This window comes from Palaemon carinicauda, chromosome 16, assembly GCF_036898095.1.
Source record: "Palaemon carinicauda isolate YSFRI2023 chromosome 16, ASM3689809v2, whole genome shotgun sequence".
NCBI lineage: Eukaryota > Metazoa > Arthropoda > Malacostraca > Decapoda > Palaemonidae > Palaemon > Palaemon carinicauda.
Window position 1 is genome coordinate 11,143,197 of NC_090740.1, and position 25,149 is coordinate 11,168,345.

General features: G+C 44.5%; 1 long non-coding RNA gene across 1 annotated transcript in view; it reads right to left on the reverse strand.

Moving 5' to 3' along the window:
* The window catches only part of LOC137655652 (uncharacterized), a 35,605-nt gene extending 13,738 nt beyond the window's left edge, over nucleotides 1-21,867 (reverse strand). The window contains exons 1-2 of the long non-coding RNA XR_011046845.1: nucleotides 21,777-21,867; nucleotides 6,079-6,214 (exon numbers count right to left, since the gene is read on the reverse strand). This is a non-coding gene — a long non-coding RNA (uncharacterized lncRNA). The remainder of the gene's footprint in view (nucleotides 1-6,078; nucleotides 6,215-21,776) is intronic.
* Nucleotides 21,868-25,149: the final 3,282 nt, after the last annotated feature.

A 25,149-nucleotide genomic window follows, 5' to 3' on the forward strand; every position in this document is an offset into this window, starting at 1 on the left:
AATCCGAAAGATTTGGAATCTCAAACGCTTTGGGCCAAGGTTGAGAAGGGTGTTCATTTTTGGCAAGAAAGCCTAATTGTAAGGCATAGAGAGCTTTACCATCACGAAAACCAACATTCTTGCTAAACGCATGTATTTCACTCACTCTTTTGGCTGTTGCGAGACTAACCAAAAATAGAGTTTTCATAGTAAGGTCCTTCATAGAAGCTGAACCTAATGGCTCAAACCTGTCACTCAAAAACTTCAATACAATATCCAGATTCCAGGCTGGTGAATCTTGATTTCGTTGCTTTGTAGTATCAAACGACTTGAGAGGTTCTTGCAGATCCTTATTGTTAGAACAGTCCAGGTTTCTGTGCCTGAATACAGTCGCTAACATGCTCCTATATCCATTAATAGTCGAGGAGGAGAAGTTGCACTTCCTTCGAAGGTGGAGCAGGAAGTCCGCAATTTGGGCTACAGAGGTACTGGATGAGGAAAGAGAGTCGACTCTACACCACTCTCTAAAAACCTCCCACTTGGATTGATAAACTTGGATACTTGAAGTTGTTCTTGCTCTTGCAATGGCTTGAGCTGCCTCCTTCGAAAAGCCTCTAGATCTAGTGAGTTTTTCGATAGTCTGAAGGCAGTCAGCTGAAGAACGTGGAGATTTTGATGGAATCTTTCCAAGTGGGGTTGTTTGAGTAGATCTAATCTTAATGGAAGGCTTCTTGGGGTGTCTACCATCCATTCCAGTACCTCTGTGAACCATTCTCTTGATGGCCCAAAGGGGGCCACTAGGGTCATCCTGGTCCCTTTGGATGCTAAAACTTCTGTACCACTTTGTACAGGATCTTGTATGGTGGAAGAGCATACAGATCTAGGTTGGTCCAATCCAACAAACGCGTCTATGTGGACTGCTTTTAGATCCGGTACTGGAGAGCAATACGCCTCTAACCTCTTTGTCTTTGATGTTGCGAAGAGGTCTATGCATGGTCGACTCCAAAGTCGCCACAGGCTCTTGCAAACTTGAAGATGGAGCGTCCACTCTGTCGGTAGGATCTGACCTCTTCTGCTGAGGCTGTCTGCCATAACATTTTTCTCTCCTTGAATGAACCTTGTCATTAGGGTAATGTTCCTCTCCCTTGCTCACAAAAGGAGATTCTTTGCCATCTCGTACAGAAATATCGAGTGAGTTCCCCCTGCTTGGCAAAGTAAGCCAATGCCATCGTGTTATCGGCATTGACCTGAACCACTTTGTTGGTGACTGATCCTTCGAAACTTTTGAGGGCTAATAGAACTGCCAACAATTCTGGGTCTCTGACCACAGCCCCGAAACTTCCAACTTGTTCAGGGTTGCTCCCCACCCTGAGTCCGAGGCGTCGGAACATAACACAAGGTCTGGGTTCTTTTGAGTTAGGTCAAGACCTTCTTGGAACTTGTTCGGTTCGTCCCACCACCGAAGGCAGTCTTTGATGGAGTTCGTAATTGGAATAGTCATAGTCTCTAGGTCTTGCTCCTTGTTCAAATGGTTGTAGAGCTCGAACTAGAGAGGACGAAGGTTCAGTCTTCCTAGGGGAACAAATTGTTCTGAGGAGGAGAGGGTTCCTACTTGACTCATCCACTTTCTTGCAGAACACAGGTTTTTACATAGAAAAGATCGGAGTTTCAACCTGGCTTGTTCCATCCTTAAAGGAGATGGAAAAGCCCGAAAAATCTGACTCCGAATCGTCATTCCCAAATAGAGAATCTCTTGTGATGGAATCAAGAGAGACTTTTCCTTGTTGACAAGGAGACCCAGTTCTTTTGTAAGGTTCAAGGTTGTCTGAAGATCCTTCAGGCAGTGATCGTATGTGTGAGCTCTGAGAAGCCAGTCGTCGAGATACAGGGAGGCTCTGATGACCCTTGAGTGGAGGATTTTTGCTACATTTAGCATGATCTTCGTAAAGACCTGTGGGGCTGTGCTGAGGCCGAAACATAGGGCTCGAAATTGGAAAACTTATCCCTTGAATACAAATCTTAGGTAAGGCCTGAAGCTCGGATGTATTGGGATGTGGAAGTAGACGTCCTGGACGTCTAACGAGACCATCCAGTCGCCTTTCCTTACTGCAGCAAGAACTGATTTCGAAGTCTCCATTGAGAACTTCGTCTTCTGGATGAACTTGTTCAGCACACTCATGTCCAGGACTGGATGCCATCCCCCCAGAGTTCTTGGGTACTAGGAACAGGCGGTTGTAAAAGCCTGATGAACATATATCCTGTACTCTTTCTATGGCCCCCTTCTCCAACATGAGACACACTTGGGTAATCAGTGCGTGTCTCTTTGCCTCCTCTCTGTATCTGGGAGAGAGATCCACTGGAGCTAAGACCAAAGGAGGATTCCCTAGAAAGGGGATCTTGTAACCCTCCTTCAAGATCTGTATAGACCATTGATCTGCTCCTCTCTTCTCCCACGCTTGCCAGAAATTGAGTAATCTGGCTCCTACTGCCTGAAGGCGAAAGCAGTCAGACACTGCTTCGCCCTGATCTGAAGCCTCTCCTCTTATTCCTTCTTGCGTCAGGTCTGGAGCTACCCCTGCTGGAAGACCTCCCTCGAAAGGGCTGGGAAAACTTGGAAAAAGCAGTTTCTTCCTTAGTTTTGCAACTGGCAAATGAAGGTGGTAGGGCTTTTCTGGCTGTCTTAGAGACCAGGTTTTGAGTAGCCTTTTGAGCTAAGGCCGACTATATTTCCTTAATTAGTTCTTGCGGGAACAACAAGGGGGAAAGAGGTGCATAAAACAGCTCGGATTTCTGGAATGGAGTAACCCCCAGAGAAAGAAACGAGCATAACTGATCCCTTTTCTTTAGAATGCCTGCAGAAGAGCGCGGTGCCAATTCATTGGATCCATCCCGCAAAGCCTTAACCATACAGGACATTAAATGGACTAAGGCACAGGTATCCCCTTCTTTAAAAGTATAACTTTTTTATCCAATGCTCCCAGAGTCCAGTCCAAGAAGTTAAAAACTTTGAAGGCTCTAAATATGCCCTTAAGCAGGTGATCCATCTCCGATGTAGACCAGATCTTGGTCTTCCTCATGGCCGACCGACGAGGAGCGTCTATGAGGCTTGAGAAATCTCCCTGGGCAGAGGCAGGTATCCCCAAGCAAAGAACTTCTCCTGTCTCGTACCAGATACTAGACCTAGAGGCTAGTCTAGCTAGAGGAAATGCGAAAGCCACTTTCCCTAAGGTTTTCTTGGACTGCATCCAGTCACCCATCAGTTTTAGAGCCCTCTTAGACGGTCGTGATAAAACCTTCTTGGTAAAGTGACCTTCTTTGAAGCCTTCCCAAGAGTAAACTTGGACGGTGGCGAACTGGGAGCAACTGGTACAAAGTAGTCTGAGAATTCCTCAGTAAAAACTTTCATAAGTTTTTTCAAATCGGCAGAATGACGAAAAGAAATAGAGTCCTCGTCTTCTGCAACTTCCTCAAACTCCACAGGAGAAAGCTGACCTTTGATGTCCTTCTCTGGTAAAGTTCCATCGGGAGCAACAGTGTTAAGAGCAGTATCCTTCTCAAGTAGATCCTAGTTCCGACAGCAACAGAAACTGGATCCTTACAAATATCAAGCGGGCGTGTTACTTGTATCTTAGCCAAACGCTCGAGATCAACGCGATCGGAACTAATGAGTTCCTGAACTTGAACTGCGTTAGTCAGCGTTATCTTGGAGAGGGTAAGCCTCATTGTCATAATCAAGATTAACGTCTGAAGCGTCTGAAATATGAAAGATGCTTGCCGTCGCTTCCTGACAAGCATTCAGCGCTGCAAACCGCTTGCCGCTCAACGATCTGTTCGGCTGTTTTTCGCTCCGAAACACGTCCTGGAGGACATTCACTAAGATATCTTGAAGAGTGGTAGGCGTCCTGAAAACTTTGGAGGTTCGACAGCCTGTTTTGTAGGACAATCAGCAGCCTGTTTCACAGGACGTTCAGCAGCCTGTTTCGAAGGACGTTCGACAGCCTGTTTGACAGGACGTTCGACGTCTCTCTTTGAAGGACATTCAAGCACACGATCTGACTGAAGGACCTCCTTGCGCTTGTTAGAACGTTCTGCGCCTCGTAGTAAAGCGCGTTCGACATTAGGGCTGTCAACTGCCGACTTGAGTGATCGTTCAGGATCACGTCCTAAAGGACGTTCAATGTAGCTAGCAGGAAGCTTGGAGCCTTGAATACGAGGAAGTTCGAGATCATGAACCATCGCACGCTTAAGACTACGTTCGGGAACACATCCTACAGGATGTTTCAAAACGTGCTGAGCAGACTGCTCGTTGTCTCAATCCTGACAATAACTGTCACGTGTGTCAACTTGAGGCTTGTCGCTACGTTGGTAGTTCTGCATGAATGAGGAGAGCCTGTTTTGCATCTCTTGTAACAAGATAAAATTAGGATCTGTACATTGCAATATTGGTGATGACACCACAACGTTCTCCTCATCGCTCAGGCGTACAGAGCACCTGGATGGTGAAAACCAGTCTGCCGGCTGTGTGGGAGCCTGTATTTAGGTTAACCCTTGTCTTGACAACTGCTTAGTAGGATCCTTGTTAGAGTCCGACGTCCTATAAGGACGTTTAGTCGGAGAACTTTCAAACGACACTGGTGTATCCCAATGGGTACAGCCAGGCCGCGAATTAGCAGGACGTTGGTTGGCCTTATCAAAGGTCCTCTTAAGAGGTCTGGAAGCAAGCTTCCAGCCTCTTTTAGGCAAAGCGTCATCCGAACACGACAAGAAACACTTAACCTCACCTTTCCATTGGTGAGGGTGAACGTCCTGGGAAACGCCAACAGGTACGTTTGAGGGGACGTCTGCTCATGTTTTAAAGCCTCTCATCTCCTTTCGCCGTTCGACATTCCTTCTACCAGGGGTTGGGGAGCTTGGAAGAGGTTTAGGACTAGGAGGACGACAGACGAGAGCAGACACACCCTCCACAGCACTTGTTTCGCACTTTCACCCTTCAACTGCTTAACGTCGGACATAAGCTGAGCTCTGTCCGCCGCAAGCAATTCCACTTTAGCGCCCAGCGCTTGAATCGCAACAAACATGTCTTTCAGCGTCGGCTCATTAGCAGTTATAGTAGCGGGATCAGGATCTACCACTACAGGGGAAGGAATAAGGTTAGAGACATGTGAAAAGGAAAAGTCTTTAGACGAATGAGAAGAACTTCGTCTCAATCTATACCTTTTGAGTTTACTTCTATAACGATCAAACTCAATCCATTCATACTCTGATAAAAGAACACACTCATCACAACGATCTGCCAAATCACATTCTTTACCTCTGCAAGTAACAAAGAGAGAATGGGGATAAAGAGAAGCTTCTGCAAGTACCACACAGAGAGAATGGGGATCAAGAGAAGCTTTAGCCATTCGGGTCTTACACCCACTCACACACAACCTGAAAGTTAGGGGGGGGTAGCCATTTTGAAAAATTTAAGAGAGAAATCAAACAAGCAAGGGTCAAAATTTTCTAATTCCAATCGTATTAAAGAATATCCAAAAGCGAGATAAAAAACAAGCGAGAGTCAACAACCAAAGTTTTGTACAGTACTTCACCAAAATAAGAACAATATTGACGAGGAGAATATCCACGTGTCGCCGCTAGCGACGGCAAGGAATATATGAGGGTTCCTGGAATGGTTCCCAGGTACCTCGCTGGGGCGCAGGGGTGGTACACCTGGCTATCCAAACAGCGATTGGCGCGAGTTTTTAATTTTCTGCCGTGACGTCAGGGACGTAACCTATATATATATAACTACCGAGTAAGTCTTATGTTTAAAATTTAACAGTACTGTACCTCACTACTCCTCTGTTCTGATAAGTGGTATATGGAAGTGGTGCGCACGCAATACCAGTGGGTCACTATTTGCTTACTTTCAAATGAGCAGCCGTAGCTTTACTATATACTAAACAGAGTGCATTTTCAACATAATTACAGATAGTTAGATGACTTTACAATAAATTTCAAAATTGATTGCACTTCTCTCTCGGAGATGTCTTTATGTGATGGTAGTCATACTGGACCCAACAGACCCTAATTTCTTTGCATATTTACAAAAATGCTTACCTAAGTAAGGGAGGTTGAAGGTTTTAAATCCTGCGTTGATGGTGGGAGCACTATGACTGACCCTGGCATAGATGGGTGGGGGTACAACTTGGCGGCTTGAAGCAGGAATTACAGTAAACCAATCGGACCTCTTGTGCTGGTGAAATAAACACATCTTAGTTTACTTCTTATCGAAAAAAAAAAAAAAAACGGAACAATGTTAAAATACGTAAAATAACAACTTTTACCTGGAGAATAAAGACAGAGGTAAATATTGAACAAAATGACAAATTTGGAAGCAATTTGTATTTTTCCAAATTATACAAACCTTAAACTCTTACTCTTGATATATTTCTTCAGTGAAGCTGAAACTAGTCATAAATCCTTTTTGTGATATAACAACCCACTACTACTAATTAGAGGGGGTAGACTAGCCACCCAGCTCTCACAAACACCAGTGATGGCAGGCCAGTATGAGTAGAGGGTTCAAGCTTTGTATTTAGGAAAAATACAAATTACTTCCAAATTTGGTTCAATGCCTAATAGGCTACAAACCATTTCACTATACTATGAAGACTCTCCCTTAGGCAAGTGAATGACCTAACTAATTGGCTGGTAACTTGACCCGGAGTGTGACTGTCCTTTGCGCAAGCTTAATAGAGGCACCCCAACACCTCGCTACCTCTTGCATATGTGTGAGAGCTGATGCCCTGGACTATCAGTATGTGCATGAGAACTACACCCTGTGACTTGATCAGGTAAGGATTCTTGGAGTGGAAAACACTGCTCACTTAACCCAGCCATTGCTTGAATGCCCCTCACTGGGAGGACGGGGACGTAACAACTACTGTACATCCCATATTATAGGATACACAAATGATATGGTATTTACTGGCTGACAGGAAGCCAGCTTGCAGAGTTCCACAGGTGGGTTACGTCTTGCAGCTAGTGCGCTGTGAAGGTCATCTGACGTTTCCAAAACCTGCTTGAAATACCTGTGCCACAAGAATACAGTAGACTAGTTTTTTAAACGCTAACAACATACTTATGGCCCCGCCATCATGAACTTTGGGTCTATGATCTTGGGGAGGAGAGTCCGGATTGAAGGCCCAATCTACGACCTGTTGAATCCATTTAGAGAACGTATTCTTGTTGACCCTCCTCTTGATGTTGTTGCTGCTCACAAAAACCTTGTTTACATGTGGGCAAGCTCCTGCAGATCTTTCAAGATAATGCTTCAGCGCTCTTTTGGTACATAGTAACAACTGATCTGGGTTACAGGATATAGTACAGAGAGATTTAAGCTAAAGGGACCCTAACCCTAGGGTCCATTCACCAACATCAAAGTAAAACTGCCCAAACCCCTGCCTAACCTCTCCACATACTACAAAAAGTGACACCTCAATGCCAACCCAAGGGTGTGCTTTTAGCCTGAACAATCACCAGTCAAAGTAAGTTAAAGATCTAATGGGGTGAAAGAACTGGAAAATCACACCTATCCAGTTTACTTAGGTGTCACCATTTACAAAACGTTTTCCTTCAAAGAACAGACAAATAAAAGCAAACAAAGTCGATACTAGGAACAATCATCTCAGCAAACTCAGCAACACCAGCTGGGGAACAGATCCTGCAACTCAGACAAATAGCCCCAGCAATTTGTTACTCTACTGCTGAGTACTGTGCAACAGTGTGGGAAAGATCATGTCATGCACATAAGGTGGACTCAGAGCTAAATAAGTACTGTCGGATTATCACTGGTACCCTAACTACCATTTTTATATAACAGCTAGTATCCCAACACCCCTTATCTGACAATAAACACTAGCAACACCTGTAAAGAATAAAATTAACCTGTTAAGCGTTACACACAATACATTCACCACAATCTACTCGGTACCGCCTTCAATGGAATATTACGTTCATGACTTTAAATGGGTGTTTCAAGTCGTCAATCCCATAATATTACGTTTACTCTTACAGTAAGTGTAGGAATGCCAAATGGCAACACACTCAAGCTATAAATGTAAACTTATGTGGTGTTTGGCAAATTTTCTGAATATCGCTTGACATTAGAAAACTGGTTTCCTTTCAGTGCCCTTTCGGCATTTATGCAGAGGGTAATTTGTTTTGCTTATTTCTCTAGATGAAATAAATGAAATAATTGATGAAGAGTCTGTTAATAACAAAAGAATACAGTAATGCATAATATATTTTTCATTCAGTTTTATGTACCCTTTTTAAATGAAATATTAGTAGTGTTAATTGTTTTATTCCATTAATTAATATTCCTACATTTAACTATAAATACAAATAAGCACAAAAATTAACAGTATCTGAAAAACTATCATTTGTGAAATGACTGCTAACTGGGGGGAAAAAAGAAGAAAAAAAAGAAGAAAAAAAAAAAACCATGATGGTATATTAGCAGGAAGGAAGTCGGGGTGGGGGAAGCTTAACAGGTTAATGACCGTCAGCATCACTCCACAATCACCAGGCAACAAGGCGAAGACTGAAATCACGCAAAAGCTTTGTAACGGTAGATGAACTAGCACTAATTTAGGCAGCTGTTCAGAGGCTAGAGAAGGTGGGAAAGTGACAGATGGCCATCCAATGAGGTGCTGTCCAACCCAAAACAAAGGCCTGCCCAGCGAAACAGCCCTAATCAGGAAGGAATGGGTAACTAATTAGAGCAAGGGTAAAAATGGGCAAAACTGTTGATAACACAAATTGGTATTTGCTACCAACCCTGTAGTCCCATGAGGGACAACACTACAAACAATGGAACACATCTTACGAGGGTGCCCAATGGGCCCTCATTGTTCAGATCACAACCTCAGAGAGGCAAACTACAATGCTCTTGTGTGGGTTAAGCATTGGAGCAATAAGATGTGATGAATTGGTTAAAGAAAAAAATAAAAGCTCAAAGATAAATCGTAATTACACAAAGCTCCCCAAACTGATTCAAACCAACGCATGCACAATAACTCGCAATAAAGCAAAAGTCTCCCAAATGCAAAGGATGGACAGAGTGAGAAACAGACTTAACATTTTAATTGACCGATACAGAAGTTATTATGCCCCAACCCCCTTTAACCATACTGAGAAAAATGACAAACTAGCCACCACTCGTCCATTTCTCATAAGGAATTTCAGTTTTGCTAGTACTGTATTCAAAGTTTCACATATCAACTGAGTAAAATGTCAACATAGCCAGCACTCGTCTTATTTCTTAAGAGTTCCAGTTTTGCTAGAAATTAAAATATCTATCACATAACAAGCTCTTTACACATTTGTGTTGCTTTATATGCAAGTTATTATTCTCTTGCCTCTTAGTTAAGAGCAAAATATGCCAAAACAGTCAGATATCTACTACAGTGCTAATTAAAAGCAAGGTCAGCTTCAACAAGATATTCAACTATTATAGTCAAGTAATTTTGTAAATTTTTAATTGTGCCTAGATAAAGTTTTGATGCACCAAGCTGTATAATTCTTTCTATTACAAAACTTAACATTGTACAGTAAAAGTTTGTAAACTGTTTTAAAGAGGAATGTGTTGTGCAGTAGGTTAAGTTAGGATATACCTCCATAATTAGATTATATGGTAATAGTTTACAACACCACGCCCTCCATTTACTCCAAGATAATGCAATCCTGCAGTTTTCATCTTCTTGCACAGTAATTAGGTGGTTATTTAGATTCTGGCAAAGCAATAATTAGCAAGATATGTTGAGGAAGGAGGAAGGGGTTATAAAAAGAAAATAACACGGTTTCCTCACTAAACGACTTGGAACTGACATGTCAACACAGTCAACCAAACAGAATTCGTGATGCCAGCGCACATAAACAGGAGTCCGTGATGCCAACGTACATTTGATATACTGTATATTCAAAATATGCTTAGTTAAAAATGACAAATTCGTAGATAACTTGTATTTTTCCTAACTATACAAACCTTAGCTATTTAATATGGGCTATTACTTCGGCGGAGCGGAGCTGAAGTGACGAGCCATTGAGTTTTAACGAGGGTTTACTACCCCACTGCTAGTTAGCGGGGAGGGGGGGTAGCTTGCTTTCCCCCCACCCCACCCACCCACCCACCCACCCCTAACACACACCGGTGAATACTTCACTTTGCTTAGAGATAGGACTTCACGGGGGACAGGGCTGGCGGACAAGTTTGATTAAATAGCTAAGGATTGTATAGTTAGGAGAAATACAAATTATCTACGAATTTGTCATTTGTTCCGTAACTGAAATACAAACCACGCTATTTAATATGAGTGACTCACCCCTTAGGAAGGGTGGTAAGTCCCTGCCATACTGGCTTTGGCTTTGCCCGGGGACTCCATATTTGAGTGTGTAAGTACTCAGGCTATAAGGAGTCCCTGCACCTCGCTAGCATTGCTGTGCAACTGCTGCTGCCTCCATAAGCTGTGTGTGAAGGTGAGAAGCGTGACTCGTCCTAGGAAGTTGACCTGGAGTTCTTTAGATGGAAATCTAGGTTAGGACGATCCCAATACCCCCTCGTCAGGGTATGGGGACGTGACAGTATTAACCTTAATACTAGGAACACAAGGAAGCATGGTTTACCTGCAGTGGTTTGAGGTCAGCTGTGCAGAGAACCCAGGATGCTGCTTTCTCCAAGGGAGAAAGGATGAAGAAAAGAATAAGGGCCAGGCAAACCTTTTCATTAATGCAGACTAAAACTGGGTAACAGTGCCCTCAACCTTCTGCTACCTGTCCATTAAGGAGCCTAAGGTTAGACCAGCTGTTGTGCAGCCACCACAGGGCCGATAGAGAATGTATCGAGTCTCCTGTGTCTCACGTCTTGCAGGTAGTGGGCTGTGAAGGTCGTCTGACGCTTCTACACCCCAGCTTGCAGGACCTGCGTCACTGAATAGTTCTTCTTGAAGGCCAGGGACGTAGCTATGCCCCTGACATCATGTGCTCGAGGGCAACGTGACGGAGGAGGGTCACGATTCAAGGCTAGGCATATTACCTTGCGAATCCAGGCTGAGATGATATTCCTAGTAACCTCCTTTTCGTTTTCCCAGTGCTCACAAACAAGGGGACGAACTGCAGCTGTTCTTTTAAGATACAACCTCAGACTCCTTACTGGGCACAGTAGGAGATGGTCTGGGTCATCAGTTTCAGAACGAAGACTTGAAACCTGGAAAGAGTTGAGCCGAGTGTCCGACACTCCCGGATTCTGAGTCTTGGCAACATACTCAGGGACAAACCTGAACGTTAACTCCCCCCTCCTCTTGAATGGGTGATGTCGTATGAGAGACCATGAAGTTCGTCGACTCGTTTGGCCGAAGCCAAAGCTAGCAGGAACACCGTCTTCCAAGTAAGGTGGCGATCTGAAGTCCGGCGTAATGGTTCGTAGGGAGGTCTCTTCAGAGACCTGAGAACTCTAACCGCGTTCCATGGAGGTGGTCTCACTTCCGACTGAGGGCAGGTAAGTTCATAACTCCGTATGAGTAGAGAAAGTTCCAGCGAGGAAGAAATGTACACTACTTTGAGCCTGAAGGCTAGACTTAAGGCTGAGCGATAGCCTTTCACCGCCGAGACTTTAAGGCGCATTTCTTCCCGCAAATACACGAAGAACTCCGCTATTGCTGGAATAGTAGCATCGAGTGGAGAGATACCCCTTCCATGACACCAACCACAGAAAACTTGCCACTTCGCCTGGTAGACCCCTGCGGATGACCTGCGCAGGTGTCCAGACATCCTATTCACAACTTGTTGCGAAAATCCTCTCTCAGTGAGGAGGTGCTGGATAGTCTCCAGGCGTGAAGTCGAAGCGAAGCTACGGCTTTGTGGAAGATGTTAGCGTGTGGTTGTTTGAGTAGCTCGTGACGTGGAGGGAGTTCTCTCAGGGGCTCCGTAAGGAGTTGCAGAAGGTCCGGAAACCACTCTGCGTGATGCCATAGCGGAGCTATCAGGGTCATCGATAAATTGACCGATATTCTGGTCTTGTTGAGCACCCTCCTCATCAGACAGAACAGGGAAAAGGCGCAAACGTCAATGTTGTCCCATCATTGTTGGAAGGCATCTTGCCAGAGAGCCTTGGGGTCCGGGACTGGGGAGCAGTACAGCGGGAGCTTGAAGTTCAGCTCTGTAGCGAACAGATCCACAGTCGGGGAATCCCACAAAGTCAGGACTTAGTTGGCTACTTGAGGATCCAAAGGCCATTCGGTACTCACTATCTGCGTCGCTCTGCTCAGACTGTCAGCGAGCACATTCTTCTTGCCTGGAATGAAGCGTGCTGAAAGTGTGACCGAGTGGACTTCGGACCATCTCAGTATCTCTACTGCAAGATGGGATAGCTGTTCCGAGAAGGTACCTCCCTGCTTGTTGATATAAGCCACTACTGTGGTGTTGTCGCTCATCACCACCACAGAGTGGCCTGCCAGGACCTGATGGAACTTCTGAAGTGCCAGGGATACGGCCTTCATTTCTAGCAGGTTTATGTGGAGGTACCTTTCTGATTCTGACCACAGGCCTGATGTCCTGTGGTTCAGAACGTGGGCCCCCCACCCTATCTTTGATGCGTCCGAGAACATCAAATCCGGGGGAAGGACGAGAAGATCTACTCCCTTTCAAGATCTACTCCCTTTCATAGGTTATCGTCTGCTAACCACCACTGAAGTTCCGTCTGTTCCGCGGGACCCATAGGGATCAGAGAGTCCGGGGAATCGTGTCCTTGATTCCACCGAGACTTGAGTCGCCACTGGAGAGATTTCATTCTGAGGCGACCAATGGGAACCAGACGGGCCAAGGAAGAGAGGTGGCCGAGGAGACGTAACCACGTTTGGGCTGGAAGTTCTTCTCGTTTGAGGAGAGGCCTTGCGACCTTCTTCAGCCTTGCTATCCTGTCGTCTGATGGGAAGGCTTTGAGGAGATTGGTGTCTCTGACCATGCCTAGGTATACCAGTTTCTGAGTGGGCTGCAGAGAGGACTTCTCGAGATTTACCATGATCCCCAGATCCTGGTAAAGTTCGAGAAGCCTGTCTCGGTGGCGAAGAAGGGTTGCCTCCGAGTCTGCTAGGATCAGCCAGTCGTCCAGGTAACGGAGGAGATGGATACCGATCCTGAGAGCCCACGATGATATCGGTGAACACTCTGGTGAACACCTGAGGAGCTGTGGAGAGACCGAAGCACAGCACCTTGAACTGGTAGATCTTGTTGTCTAGGTAAAATCTTAAATACTTCCTGGAAGACAGATGGACTGGGATCTGGAAGTACACGTCCTTCAAGTCCAGTGTACACATGAAGTCTTGCGGTCTCACTACAAGTCTGACCGTGTCTGCCGTCTTCATGCTGAACGGAGTCTGTCTGACAAATCCGTTCAGGGTCGAGAGGTCGATGACTGGTCTCCAGCCTGCAGACGCCTTCTTTACAAGAAAAAGTCGACTGTAGAAGCCTGGGGACCCGTCTGCCACCTCTTGAAGAGCGTCCTTCTTCAACATGGTCTCGACTTCTGCCCGGAGGGCTTGCCCTCTTACCGATCCAATGGTAAAGGAGCTCAATGACACTGGCCTCGCTGTCAGGGGAGGTAGAGAGGATGTGAACGGGATGCGATAACCCTGAGCGATCACGGAAATTGTCCAGGTATCTGCCCCAAGTTGCTGCCACCTTGTCGCACAACTTTGTAGGCATCCCCCCACTGGTGGACATGCAGGGGGACTGCCAATCCTAGCGTTTACTGCCTCGGCCGCTCCCTCTAGGATTTTTACCTCCCCTGGAGGACTTCCTGCCCTTCCTGTCCTTGACGGGAAAGGGCTTAAACACCTTTGGCTTTGCTGCTGTCGTCTTTTTCATATTCTTAGCTGGACGGGGCTTATGAGTTGCTGGAGGTTTGTAGGGCCTTGATGTCAGGGCCCTATGGAGGAGGGAGTCCTGGTTGGACTTCCTCCACCTCTCAGCGGCTAGCTCCACGTCCTTAGGCTCGAACAGACTCTTCCTAAGCACAGAAGTGTGTCTGAGCCTGCTAACGTCGGAACTGGGGACTTTCTGGTGGAATCTCTCGGCAACTGTGTCTCGACGTTTCAGGATCGTATTGGCCCACAAGCTTGAGACTTGGTGGGCCGGAAACTCGATGGTCTGCGTGCCAGAGTAAGAATGTCTCCAGTGCCTTCCTGGGGCTTTCTTTGGACAGGTCCTCAGACCGCACCAGGATGCCCAGAGACCCCAGCCAGATGTCAAAACACGAAGTTGCCTGCATGGCACACTTCTCCACCTTCTCCTGGCTTACGATCTCAGTAGCAGAATACGAAACCTGCCGGTTGGAAAGTCTCTCTAGAGGGACTCCCCCAGCGAGTTCTTCCACAGAATGGTGAATGGGAAGACTCAAACAAGTCTCCTCTAAGATCTCGAAATACCTCCTCTGGTGGACTCGAGGAGGAGGGAGGAGCTTGTTACCGGCGCTGGATCTATTGGAGGAGGCAAGCTTGGAGAGCTGGCCTTCGACCTTGTCTCTGGCACTCTTCATCCCTTGTGACCAGGGCAAGGCTGCAATGGACCTAGAGGGCTTCTGAGTGCCATAGACTCAGTCCAGGACCGTGTCCTTACCCTCACGAGAAGGAATCTCAGGGTCCGGAAACCAGTTGAGATTTCTCATGAGGGTCAGAACTTGCCAGAACGCATGGTCTGACTCTTGATGCTCTCCTCCCGAAGGGCTAGCAGCAAAGTCTCCAGTCCCCAGTGGCTCTTCCAGGGGGGACACGTGGACATTCTCAGAAGGTCTAGCTGGTTCCTGTCTGATCCTTGCAGAAGACTTAGGCAAAGTCTTCGAGTCCTTCGGCTCCCTCCTGGGGGGGATACAGGACTCTAGCAACGATGGATGCAGGCTCTTCTCCAACCCCGTGTGAGGAGACTTATCAGGGAGAGGCAGAGTTTCCTCCATTGGTGCGATGGGGGAACGGACCGGCTCATCCGACTCCCCTGAGGATGGGAAATCCTCGTCCGCGGGGGAGGGAGAGAGTCTGGGGGGGAGAGGGAGCATTGCGCAAGGATTTCCGAGGAGACAGCTTAGCCCTCGGAGAAGTCACTACAGAGGGGACTCCTCTTCCTCTTCAGGGGAGACGAGGTAGCCACTGCTTTGTGACCTAGTTCAGAGAACACAGGCTTAAAAGCCTGCATGAGAGCTCTGACTATGGTACCAAACCAGGCCTGTTGGCTGACAGTCGCGCTGTCAGACACTCCCTCTGGAAGGAAGGGGATCGATCGATCCCTAGGAGGAGTCGAGAAACGAAGGTTCGCCTAAAACGGAGCTAAAAAAAAAAAAGTGTCCTTAGACCTGTCCGGGACCCCCCCTCCTCCGGCGAGAGCGCTGTTCTGCACTTGCGAGGGGGGAACGAGAAGATTATCCGTCTGCCTGAAACCCCATGAAGTAGCGTGCGGGATCGTGCTAGCGATCGCGGCGTAAATCGCGCTGGTGGTCGCGTGATGAGCCCTGCCCTGGATCGCGCGCGGAAGGAACTTAGCGCGTGAGCGGGCGAGGGCGCGCATGGGTGATGGCGAGGGAGTGCGGCGCGCAGGAGCTGGAACGTTGGGCGGGGTTGAAGGCTGGATAGGAGCTGGAGCGTGAGTAACCTTCTGCTCGCGTGTGCGCGGTCCCGCAGGAACCTGCTGATGAGCCCATGCAGGTGAAACTATTGGGCGCGAGTGCGCAGGAGAAATATTCCTAGCGCGTGGGCGTGGAGCGCGCGTGTCAGGAAGCACGGGGCGAGTGCGCGATTGCGCAGCCTCGTGAGAGCGCAAAGGTGAGCTTGCGCGCAGGAAAACGTTGCGCAGGTGGTGCAGGAACTGCCCTCTGAGGAGAACGAGGGCGCGCTGAGCACCCAGGAGATCGTGGGTGCGCATGGTGCCCATCAGGATTCGGGCGTAATGGCGTGTGCTGCTAACAGGATTCGGGCGCACTGGTGTCCGCTGCTGCGATGGGAGCGCATGGTGTGCAACAGGATTGGGGCGCGCAGGTGTGCGCTGCTGAGTTGGGCGCGCAACAGGATTCGGGCGCACAGGGGTGCGCAGTTTGGAAGGAGGAGGCAGGGGTACCTGTGAGCACCCGTGCGCTAACTTAGGTACCTCCTGTAATGCTAGAATGTAGAAGAGCGCTGGTGAGCGCTTGCGTGCTGTGTCAAGAACTGTAGCTGTGCGCTTAAATCCAGAAGTGCGCTGAGGCACTGGAGAGCGCTGAGAAATAGAGCGCTTGAGCGCTGTGGCAGGAACTGCAGGAGGGCGCTGGCGCGCTATAAGAGGAACTGCAAGAGGGCGCGCAGGAGATCGTGGGCGCGCAGGGGGCCCCGGGCACGTAAGAACAGGAGCAGAAGCGCGCGCAAGAGAGTGCAGTGGCACTAAGTCAGGAACAGCAGCAAGACGGCGCGCAGGGGGTGCCTGGGGCTTAAGGGACTGAGGCACAGTTTTGCGCTCAAGTCCCTTGTGCCCCGAAGGGACAGGTGCCTGTACAATGACAGAATCAGCATCCTTGAAAGGTGATGGCAGGACAGCAGGTCTGGAGGGTGACAGGTCAGGGAGTCACGAAGGACGACCTTCCACTGAAGGAGATCGCGAACGATCTTTGGAGAGGTCTAAGGTGGTAGCTGGCAGGATCGGTGAATGATGAGTCTCCTCCGCAGAGGACTGCGGGGACGACGAACCGAAAAGGCGCCTCCTAACTCCCTTGTGAGGAGAAGGAAGTCCTCTACGGCGAAAGGGAGAACGAGCCTTCCGGTTATACGCCCTCTAGGGGGTGTGGGATCAGCAAGCTGACCTTTGTAAGGCCTCCGCAGAGGAGTCTCTGTAAGTGAACTCCACCTGGGGGGGAGAATCACCAGCAGGAGAGACCGTGGGACTAAATTCCACCCTCGAAAGATGTTCAGAGGGGGAATCAGAGCCTTCAGCTACCTCAGCAACAACAGGAGCAGTTTGATCCGACACACCGGAGGCCTCCGTTATAACAACGTCGACGATAGACAGAGGATCAATATCTTCCTCCGAGGGAGGAGAGGCAGCTGCCTTGCTATGGGAGGCAACTACCTCTCCCGCACCCCGGGATCGGTCAACAGAACAACGGTCTACGGTCCCCTTCGACGGCCTCTCGGAAGAGACTGATCAAGTGGGAGCTTCGGAGGTGGTTTGGGCTACGGAAGAAGAGGCCTAGGGGTTTTCTCTCTTCAAAGAAGCCTTTGGAGGAGAAATATCCCTTTTGGACTTCTTCTTCTGGCACCGAGCAAACCTCTCACACTGGGAGGTAGACCACTCCTTACACTCACAGCATACATTACCCTTTTCACACCGTTGGCCCCTACAATAAGAACACAAGGTGTGAGGATCTGTTTCTACCGCCGACATAAAGGTCCCACAATGGCGGTCAGGTAAACCAGGACATGTACGCATAATAATAGAGGCCAACTTCACACACTGTAGAAAGAAAAAGCAAAACAGATTAATGGCAGTCAAAGCGAGGGTGAGAGCAGACACCTCTGTTCATCCCCCGAGCCAAAAGCAAAGTGAAGTATTCACTGGTGTGTGAAAGGGGAGGGGGTAGCAAGCTACCCCTCCCTACCCGCCGCTAACTAGCGGTGTGGTAGTAAACCCTCGTTAAAACTCTAATGGCTCGTCATTTCAGCTGCGCCGAAGTAATAACCCATATTAAATAGCGTGGTTTGTATTTCAGTTACGGAACAAATGGATTAATTACTCAAAAGTGTCCATAAAATATGCAATTTACAAATAGTCACACTTTTGAGTAATCACTCAATTTTTGATTAAGTATATTTTGAATATACAGTATATGAAATGTAAGCTGGCATCACGAACTTCTGTTTATGTACGCTGGCGTCACGAATCCTGTTTCGTTGACTTTGTAGACATGTCAGTTCCAAGTCGTTTGGAGAGGAAACCGAGCTATTTTCTTTTTATAACCTCTTCCCCCTTCCTCAACATATCTTGCTAATTATTGCTTTCTCAGATCTTAAATAACCACCTAATTACTGTGCAAGAAGATGAAAACTGCAGGATTGCATTATTTTTAGAGTAAATGGAGAGCGTGGTGTTGTAAACTATTACCGATTATATCTACAGCAAAGCCATTCAAGATGGGATATATCTTCATAATTTGTTACTTTCTACAGCACTGTAAGTCACATTAGGAGGGGCAGTGGTGTCTCAAATCTGGCAAGGTAAGGATTCTGCATCCTAGGTTAGGTTTAGGTTAGTACACATTCCTGTAATTTAAATAAGTGGGAAAGTATAATAGGATGCATTGAACAGTAATGCTTCAAAAGGGTTGATTTAAATTTTGTTCGGACCGTGATTTTGGTTGTAATACATAAAGTATATGTTGTTGGCTAGCTTATGGTAGGCCATGTCAGGATGCACGGTAGTATTATAGAAATACACGGAAAAAGCTTAACTAATAAAGGAATGTAGTTTTACATAAAAAATCTCCAGTTTTCTTAGAAAACTAAATTTATTTCCGTCGTATATAAACAGTTGATATGATATACCCTAATAACTACTATAGTAATGGGGCCACCCCGTGGGTAATGGGGGCCACCAAGTGAGAACCGGGGATTTTGCATGGATAAAATTTACTGCCAAATAAAAAAAAAAAAAATAATGGTAAAACTAACCTTTCCTATGCTATAGAATATTTTTTGGGATGATGCATAATAAATCAGCAAAAAATTAAACAAAATATTGGCATTTCTAATCCTCTGGCATATTCATTTAATTCTTGTATAATGCAAGTCTGACACGGTCTTTGACCAGGGTAGGTTTGTGCAGGTTTGTGCCCTAGGAGAGGGGGGGGTGTCAGGGAGGGTTAACCCCAGCTAGGTCTGTAACCTGAGAACTACTAGGTTAGGTTAGGTTCTGTGACCTTTAACGAATCTCGAGTGTTGAATAATCACGTTCTTAACCGTTTTCACCCACCTAAGGTTCCCGATTCCCACCTGTGTCCGTAGGGAAAGAGGGGGTGAGGATAACAGGAGAAAGATTTATTTGCAGTGGATTTAAGGGTTGAATTTGATGAAAGCACCATATGTATTGTAGCAATTTATTTTTCTACTGGAAATTTAGCTCCGTATTATATAATTTTTCTCATGAATTTGCTGCCCACGACTACTCTAGGGGTCTTTATTAAGTACTATAATTACATATGCTCTATATTACATTTCTCGGATGATTTTTTACTGGGAAATAAACAATTTCACAGACCCTGTTATGGCAATGGGAAGGCCTACTTGGATGACCTGCACACTTAGATCATGTGGGTAATTATTATAGAGATGTTAACTTTATTTTCACATAAAGCAATACACTGATCAGAGACTTTTAAGCACAATTAATGACAAATGACAGAAATTACACAATTTTGAAATAAATCACACCGGTGGAAAAGGCCTTCTAATTGTTACTCATGATAGAATTAAAGTCGGATGGGAAACAAGGGCTTTTGTAAAACAATTACCTGCTTATGCATAATTGGATGTTCTGGTAAATGTGTAGGAGAGCTCCACAGAAGATCTTGAAGAATTTAAACACCTACAATTCACTATTATATCATATAGAACGCTTATATAATAGTCAATATATGAGCAGCTTCTATTTAACGAAGATATTCGTGTGTATAGTTATGTTTCATTTGGATTTTTTCTAAGTGTTTGTTTTTGTTTACTGTGTGATGTCTTGGCTAAAATGAGCTGTTTCACCGCCTTACTGCGTATGGCAGACTAGTTCTCAATGCTATTCTAACCAATAACAGGTGTTTTCTTGATGTCACACTGTTTGAAAACCAATCATGGCGGTTTTTACAAATCTAGCCAATGCTGACACTTATTACTTCACTTATCCCTGCTATTTTTCCACCAGTTACCACAGTTTACGTGAAGTTCCGCGGAGGAATATTTTTGCACGTCTCGGATCTCCCTTCAAACTGAAAAGCTCATTTTGCCGTGAAGGACCTTCATCCCGTTCCGACTGTGTCACTTGTGACAATTGCTTTATTTCTTATGGGGATTTTTGTGTACATTATTCAGGGAAAGTTGATTTGCTAATTGCATTTGCTCAACGTCATGGTTTGATTTTGGCAGAGAAAAAGTGCCCTAATTGTGAAAATGTGTGCCGTATAGATTACAACAAATTAGCATTCCGGTGTGATCGTAGTGTGGTTACTCGTGGGAAAAGGAAGAGGAGGTGCAATTTTTTCGTGTCTTGTTTCAAAGGTACATGGTTTGGAAACGAAGTTAGATATTGAGACTAATTTGAAGTTTGTGTTCCTTTTCTTGCAAAAGGCGTTTTCATTTGAATTTGTTTCGTTTGAACTGAAACTCAATGTGGCCTTAAGGGGGGGTCGCAGGGGGGCAGAGCCCCCCCCCCCCCGGTAGGCCTAGGTAGGGGTACAGGGCCCCATAGGCTAGGTTAGGTGGGTGTCTTAGGTTCGGTGGTGCCCTGAAAATTACTGTGGCCTTAAGGAGGGGTCGCAGGGGGGGCGGAGCCCCCCCCCGGTAGGCCTAGGGAGGGGTACATGGCCCCCAGGGTAGGGTAGGTAGTTGTATTAGGTTCGGTAGTGCCCCGAAAAATCACTTTTCTCCTCCTCCCCCCTCCCAAAAACCCCGCTTCCCACTGGGGTCCCCCATAATTGTAGTAGTAGGTTTATGCTTACATTTTCTGTGTAAGAGTTAGATGGTTGTAGGAGGATTATCTCACAGTTTCAAGGTAACTGTAGCTCTAATTTACTGTTTTCTTTCGTTTTCTACTTTTAGAAACTTTTAAATCGAGCGCGGAGGTCTCCTACACAATTACCGATGTTCTTAATGCGTTATAAAGGCCAGCTGATTAGTCATAGATAAAACAAAAGCTTTCAAACATGAATGCAAGCAACACATGCACAGTACCCCACAATCGTTCTCTCAAAAGAAAACCAGGCACTTAAGAAACGATGCTCCTTTTTAAATAAATCGATACACGTAATTATGCTCCAGGCCCCATTAGCCATAGAGGAAAAAAGGGCAAACCTAGCTAACACACATCAATTTCTTTTAACGCATTGCATTTTCACTGGAAATTGAGGGAGCGTATGATAGCAGCCATCTGTATGTATTATGTCCAACTTAGAATACAGCAGTGTAAGGGAACTCGCAGGGGGGCATTAGCAAGTTAGGCAAGTAGGTAAGGGCATGGCTTGTAGGTAAGGTTAGGGGGGAAAATTTAGGCTAGTTGATGTCCATTTTTAATGAACACATGAGGAACTGGCCGCTGATATACACAGGCTCCAAAGTGAGTGTACCATATTAACAGATTTAAGAATAAGATGTCAATCAGTAATAATTGTGGCCTGTCGACTCTTCCGAGTATAGGTACCTTACAATTGATATTTAGTCAAAATTCTTTTGCATCCTAGCAGCCATAATTTCATTTAATAATTTGAAAAAAAAAAAAAATCACAAGGAAAAACACTATAGAAACCTCTACACCAGAGGCCCCTAGATAGTTGCATAGTTCTATAGCCTATTAAAACTAATCTACATTACACATGGGACTTGGAATAGCACAATGCGTAGGATTTGCACCTGTAAAGTTACGCCATTTTTAAAATGCCTTACCCTATGAATGACGACTCCAAATGAAGTAGGCCAGACATCATTGCAAAACACATATCTACATTTTCAATTTGAAAATAACACAAAAGACACTTCAATATACCTCACCTGGTACCTTAATTAACGGTACCAACCTTCTGGTAAATGTGGGACGTTAAATTACAGAAAATGTTAGACACAAAAACTATTTCTTCTTTTGGCTTTCCTCCAACACACACGATGACACGTGTAGCAATGAGCCAATGACCAGTGTTGCCAATGCCAGATGGGTTAGTCTAAAAATCCCCAAAATTCATGATAAAAAATCCCCAAAACAACGCAAAAATTCCCATTTCCACATATATATTTTGTTTTGATCACGTAGGCTTTACCAATATAGAAATTACTTTCTATTCTTCATATGAGTGCAAGTAAACTAATTGAAACGATATGAAGGTTTACTCATTTTTTATTCTTCTTTATAGACATCAAGGACAATACACGACATAAGTACAGAATATCCCCATCAGACACCCAAAATCCACAAATCTAGGAATAAATCCCTATATCTGTCAACACTGGCACAACTAATTGCGGAAGAATACATTTGACAAGAATACTGGAACGTGGATATTTTGCCTTTAATGTCTTTGTTTTCTTATAAAATTATTATTTAATCGTGTCTTTCTTTTTAATGTTAAGATATAAAGATAGAACAAAGAAAACTATGTTAAATGCATAATTAATTATAATGATTTTACGATAAAAATGAGGAAATACCAGAAACTAGTTTTTTGTCCTTTTCAAAGACTACTCGAAATTTTATGCAAGACAACAAATGCATTGACAACCCCATAAAAATGCACACTAATTATATACAATATATATATATATATATATATATATATATATATATATATAGAGAGAGAGAGAGAGAGAGAGAGAGAGAGAGAGAGAGAGAGAGAGAGAGAGAGAGAGAGAGAGAGAGAGAGAGAGAGAGTATTGAATTGATAGAAAATCAGTGGCAATTAGTAGGTGTAACGTTAATGCAATTCAGTTTATCTACTTAATTAAAAAGGAACCATATTAATTATCTAAGTGCAAAGCTACTCTTTCAGCAAACTTGCCACAAATAACAAATAATTTATGAAATATGAATCACATTACCTTAAAAATCTATCATCGAAGCTTACACCTCCATAAATATCAAGTAATAATTTCTTAATATTGTGAGGCTGGAACGTATTTCTATTCAGTTTAGCTTTAACAAACTAAAACTGAAGAAAATTGAGTACTTCCGTTCCCTCGTCCCTCTCAATCGTATCAGCGGAAAGGGAAACCTATTCTTTTGAACAGTGAGCGAGAAGGATTTCAGATCTGGTCTAAACAGGGGAGGAACTCTTGAGTTTTACTTAAAAAGTAAAGATTCCAGCACAGCCAGCCATTTATGTTTCTGCATTGCACTAAAATCGTTTTATTTAATGATGAAGTTTTGTTTAATTCCTTTTGATTAATAAATTTTCTGGGCAACATTTGTCACATAAGTATAGTTATTCCAAATCAAACGAATTCTTTTCCTAGATACAATAATCCTTCCATTTCTCCGAATAAACATATCTACAAAACTCACAGAACCACACATTGTGTAGAAGAGACCCTGGCTGTGCTAATCAGCTCCTAGACACCTCAAAATTAAACCATTGTTCTCAAGTCTTGGGTTTTGCCATAGCCTCTGTACCATGGTCTACCACTGTCTTATGTTTAACTTCTCTTGTTTGTGGGTATAGTAAGGCACACTATTCTATTTGTTTCCTTATTTCCTTTCCTCACTGGGCTATTTTCTCGGTTGGAGCTCTTATTTTCATTATCATCACTGGTGTTAACAATTATTTTTCTAGATATTTTTAGATTTTGCCGTATATATATATATATATATATATATATATATATATATATATATATATATATATATATATATATATATATATATATATATATATATATATATGTATATATATATATACCCATCACCCACTGACATTTGAACAAAATGTTGAATCCACGAAAGACTTATTTTCACATTATATGGGTCGTGTATATAGCAAAAACCTTAAAAAATTTGTTAAAGATATGTATTTCAGTAAAAACAAATTTTCAATTCAACTATCTATTCCCATTTGCATATCATAATAATTGCTTTGGAATCCTATGAAATGTGGGATTTCATTTCGTATAAATATGTTTAAAAACACATCAGGGGAAATCTGAAATCAGTTTTGCTGACTTGTAGCCTACTGATGTGGATATGAGACAGAATTGAATATTTGAAGATAGCAAATGTTTTGTCTGTGATAGGAACAAATGCACTTTGGGGATCACCTGTAGAATAGTCACCAAAGAATGTGCACCTGTAGAGTAGTCACCCCAGGTTATCCCACCTGTAGAATCGTCACTCCAGAATCCCCCACCTGTAGAATCGTCACCCCAGAATCTGCCCCTGTAGAATTGTCACCCCGTTTTCCCACCTGTAGAATCGTCACCCCAGAATCTGCCCCTGTAGAATTGTCACCCCGTTTTCCCACCTGTAGAATCGTCACCCCAGAATCTGCCCCTGTAGAATTGTCACCCCGTTTTCCCACCTGTAGAATCGTCACCACAGGTTAACCCAACTGTAGAATAGTCACCCCAGGGTATTCCACCTGTAGAATCGTCACCACAGGTTATCCCAACTGTAGAAAAAGTCACTACAGAATCCTCCACCTGTAGAATCGTCACCCCAGGGTATTCCACCTGTAGAATCGTCACACCACAATCCCCCACCTGTAGAATCGTCACCCCAGGTTATCCCAACTGTAGAATAGTCATCCCAGAATCCTCCACCTGTAGAATCGTCACCCCAGGGTATTCCACCTGCAGAATCGTCACCCATGAATCCCCAACCTGTAGAATCGTCACCCCAGGATATTCCACCTGTAGAATCGTCTTCCTAGTAATAATAGCTGGCGTTGGTGACCTGGGTGATAATAATTCTACAGGAGATACAAATTTGATATAAGCAAAACTTTTAAATAATTCTTAAACTTCTCTTGTGGTTTTTCGTTATTTCCTTTTCTCACTGGGCTATTTTCTGTGTTGGAACTCTTGGCCTTATAGCACCCTGCCTTCCTAACTAGGGTTGCAGCTTAGCAAGTAATAATAATAATAATAATAATAATAATAATAATAATAATAATAATAATAATAATAATAATAATAATAATAATAATAATAATTCAAGACCGTGTTTGCCTTTTATTTAAAATTGGATGATTAAAACCCTTAAAAATGGCAATACAATAATACCAGTCAACATTGCAAGAGAACCTATTGATTATACATTATCATAATATCTAGTGCAATTTCTCTCTCACATCCCAGACCCCATTCAATCTTCTCAAATTCAAAATTCAATTGATCTTTACAATGATTTAGAACATTTGATCAAAATACAATGTCTGTAAGT